Below are 4,139 nucleotides of genomic sequence, written 5' to 3' on the forward strand. Positions count from 1 at the left end.
ACAAAACAATAAAGCATGACTTTTCTCAGAAACAAATACATACATTTAGGGTTGAATTTAAATTTGAGAACTCACCACACCAAGTCCAATGGCCATTGTTTCAACTTTGGGTGATTTCTTTGGAACCTACTTGCTACCTTCTTGAGGGGCCCATCCTAAGTGAACTGAACATTAGAACATTTAGTGCAACAGCTTCCGAACGCATGATAAGGTAAATCTCTGGTTTCTTTTGAAAATCTGTTTCCATGCTCTCACTACATTTTATGTTACACTGACACAGGGAAACTTGCCCATTAATGTATTATTGTGAGGGGACATAAAAGCATGGTTGACAAAGAATATGAAAGAAAAGAAAGAATACAAAGAAATTGAAGATAAATACTTGTATTTACCAAGAAAAAACAAGGAACCAGGAAGTAGCTCTTATTGAATCTTTCCATTAAAATTATTGTAGCAACAGTATAACGCAACAAGCAAATAGAGTGCATACAGTCAGCATCAAACAAAATTTAAGAGAGAATGACAAGAGTGTTGTCCAATCATAGTAATTTTTTTAATCTTTTGACAGCACACACCTACAACTTCACGCACAACACACAACAGAATACCCCTGACCCCTTTCATTTACACACCACACAATATGTGCAAATCTGAACCCCATTTCGATGCAGAGAAAGGAACAGAAAAGCAACATAGCTATACACACCAGCAGCTCCGCATCCACTTGGATTCACCTACAGCATGTAAACACAATATAATGAAGATGATTCCATTCTCACAAGTGACTATGAACATCGTACCACTGTTGGACACCCACCTCGGTTATGCTTGTGCTCAAGAGGGCTCGTGACTTTCTCCAGCAACATCACTCAAAGAACATTCTTTTTGAAAAAGGGACAAAAAAGACACGCATTAGGAAGGGGTAGCTGCACGAAAGCAGCAAAGCAAACCAGCCAGCTCAGGGCACAAATAATAAATTCAAAGACAAGTTATCTTTATAATTGAATTTGTCATCCGTAGAGAGGATGCAATAAAAACGAAAAAGAGAAGAGCAAAGGTGGATGTTTTTTTAATAACCCATACGTACAGTGTTTGATATGGGAATTTTGAGATCACGTAAAAAGGGCACAAGCCTACCGCTAAAGGTAAAATTATGTAAACAGCAGCACGAATATGCCAAAATAAATAAGTAAAATCATGCACTATAGTTAACAATGTGTCATATGAATAATTACTTGTGTTTAGACTGTACGATGCCACAACTGCTCTGTTTTTCAATAAGTACCAAATGTCTATAAAGGAATTGCCCTCAGACCTCCTTTTTATTGTCCTTACATGAAATATAGTGAAGGTATTGAAAGGCTACCAGTAAGCAACAAAAGAAGAAAGAAATAGGGTAACATACCAAATGACTTGCTGATGGCCAAGAGAAGACATATGCTGCAATAATGAATTTCCACTGATAGCGTTGTTCTTCTTGCTGTACAGCAGTGATTCATTTTCAGCATTCGAGAGTGAAGAGAAGCTCCATCTGGAGGCAAGGAGGAGCTTGATTGTTTAAAACAATTATCACCTGACAAATCTCTGCACAGAAAAAAATAAACAGATATACTATCCAAAATGTTTCCTTCTTTGACATACATCTTCTACACTTCCCCTTACACTGAAAAGAATTGGGATCGTTGTCAATAGTAGCAGCAACAAACACATCACATGCTACAGAAAATCACAGGGAGAGGAGGCCAGTCTTGAAAAGCAGACCACAGCAAAACTGAAAGAGATAAATGGGACAAAAGTGTTGGTGAACATAATCCAAACAAATACATAACATGCAAATGAAAAAGATGCTTAGGAAAAGCGGAACCTTACAGATGTTTGTTGCTTGCAGGGAGATGACTTGGAAAACCTTTGGTATTGGTACCTGAAATATCAAAAGACACATAAAATCTTCATCAATACATAACAACGATATTTAATATTAATATGTATAATTATTCCAGATAAAAGAGATGAAACAAACCCTATGGTGATATATTGCTGAAAAGGTTTGTTAAAGTGGGGAAGTGCATCAGCCTGTGAAATGTGTTCCATCCATCTTCATCTATAATTACACCACAGAAATACTTGCTGAAAAAAAAAAAAACACATTTGTTAGCTTTACAAACATAAGGTAAAAATGAAAAGAAAACAATACATGTACTTAACAATGAAATGTGAAAAGGGACAGAAAAAAAGATGGTCATAAGACTAAACAGGGCTAAAAACAAAGGGATTCAGAAATACTAAGACCGCTACACAAAATTTAGTGCTGTGACAAGATTTGCAGGACAAGGAAAATATGACCACTTGTGACTCCAATGCATGATAAACGCTTCACTAAAGTTTAACTTTTTGTCACCATTTATGGCAAAATATTTTTCTTGGGCAGAGAGACTGTATCTTAACATTGTTTCTCATATACAAATGGGCCCTGAACATTCAAACATTATGCTGCAAAACTTCTAAATGTGTGAGTAAGGTTTACATTGAAAATTATTTTTATCGCCCACTAAACATCTTGTTGCATTATAATATAGTTATTTTTCCACAGACAAAAATAAAAAAAGGGAAAAATGAGTAAGAAGCTTTGACTGAATACTTTCTTGACAATAATTACGAGAAGTTAATTTGGTGCCTCTTCACATTTTAAAAAAGGGTGTCCAAGGAAGTCAATACAAATCGCACATGAAGAGAGCATCAGCTTTATAAATTTATCACAAAGACAAAGCATCATTCCATAAAAAGGCACACTCACTTCAAAAGTCCGGTGAAACATCACAGAATACACCTCACTTGCTTCAATTACAACACAGCACTACATGCGCAAAACTGGACACCAATACACTGCAGAGAGCAGCGGAGAACAGCAACGCCTCCACTCGGGTTCACCTGCAACAGGGAAACATAATGTAACTGCGATGACTCTATGACAAAGTCCCCACAGTGTCACTAAATTTCATACCTTTAATTGGCACGCAACTTAGTTGAAACATCTTGTTCAATAGGGCACGAGACACTCTCACAGCAAAGACACCCGAATAAAGTTCTTCCTGAAAAAATGACAAACAGATGAGCATTACGCAGAGGTCCCAAGGACAAAGTATATGGCCAGCAGCAAGCCAGCCACCTCAGAACACAAATTTTTAAGACAGGAAACCAACGCCCAAAAGGAACCAAAGCAAAATATTTGAAACAAAAAATTAGCTTTAGAGTTGACTTTGTTTTCTTTGAAAGCATGTAGAAGAGAACTGAAGAGGAGCATAGGTGAGACAGAATTCACTATGGGTCGATGGGAAAATGGGCAAAATACCTGATAAGTTGCTGGTGGCTGGAGATGACACGTCAGCTGACTTATACATCCACTGGTGGCTCGATGCGTGGAGTGCGATGAAAAGAGATGAGCAAGAAGCAACCACCCACCCTATAGACAAACGTTGAAAAATAATTTAAATTAGATTGACAGATATAAATAGATGCAATGCACCAGCCTATTTGATACTCCATTGAGAGTGATTTGATTCAAATGAGACATGACTCTACTTCGCCCAAGTGCAAATGACAAAGTGACGAGTCAGTTCGATGAGAGACAGTTAGAATGGAGCTGTTGTCCCGCAGGTGGACAGGCGCCCCGCACCAATACCGTCGAGTCCCCTAAAGTGGGACGATTTTTACGGAAAATCGTCTGTTATTCACAGAATAACGATGACACCGAAAATCGCCGGGGATTTAAGAATCTTCATGTCAAAACACGTCTTTTACCGAAAACAAAATTTTTTTTCAGCCCATGGGGCTCCAGTAGGAGCAGCAAGAACCGTGTCCCAATTTAGGAGCCAAAGTCTCCTAAAGTGGGACAAAGTCCCCTAAAGTGGGACACGTTCATTCGTTTTCGCCCAAAAACTGCAGTAGCAAAAAATTTCTTAAAATGTATTATGTCCTAAATTAAATTTGAAGCAAGATTGGTTCTGAAGTCTTTTTCGATATCTCGACTGGTTAAGCTGATATGAGCCTCTTCAATCAATTAGATATCCTTAGATATATTTAAATTAGAAACAGCCGTAGCGCCTTAACCAATTGAAATACGGCGAAAACCAATAAAACAA

The 4,139-nt window shown here is 37.7% G+C and overlaps 2 long non-coding RNA genes across 4 annotated transcripts; both read right to left on the reverse strand.

Moving 5' to 3' along the window:
* Window positions 1-368: 368 nt before the first annotated feature.
* On the reverse strand, window positions 369-885 carry LOC117643263. Its single transcript, XR_004587610.1, has 2 exons — window positions 818-885; window positions 369-734 (listed from the first exon to the last, which is right to left on the reverse strand). It is a non-coding gene; the product is annotated as an uncharacterized LOC117643263 (long non-coding RNA).
* A 520-nt stretch (window positions 886-1,405) lies between these two features.
* LOC117643262 lies at window positions 1,406-3,503 on the reverse strand. 3 transcript variants are annotated; one of them, XR_004587608.1, is made up of 7 exons: window positions 3,350-3,503; window positions 3,002-3,089; window positions 2,795-2,928; window positions 2,021-2,127; window positions 1,870-1,921; window positions 1,663-1,771; window positions 1,406-1,531 (listed from the first exon to the last, which is right to left on the reverse strand). It is a non-coding gene; the product is annotated as an uncharacterized LOC117643262 (long non-coding RNA). The 3 variants fall into 3 exon arrangements; XR_004587607.1 differs by having other exon boundaries at window positions 1,406-1,584; XR_004587609.1 differs by having other exon boundaries at window positions 1,642-1,771.
* Between the last annotated feature and the right edge of the window lie 636 nt (window positions 3,504-4,139).

This window comes from Thrips palmi, unplaced genomic scaffold, assembly GCF_012932325.1.
Source record: "Thrips palmi isolate BJ-2018 unplaced genomic scaffold, TpBJ-2018v1 HiC_scaffold_17, whole genome shotgun sequence".
Lineage (NCBI taxonomy): Eukaryota > Metazoa > Arthropoda > Insecta > Thysanoptera > Thripidae > Thrips > Thrips palmi.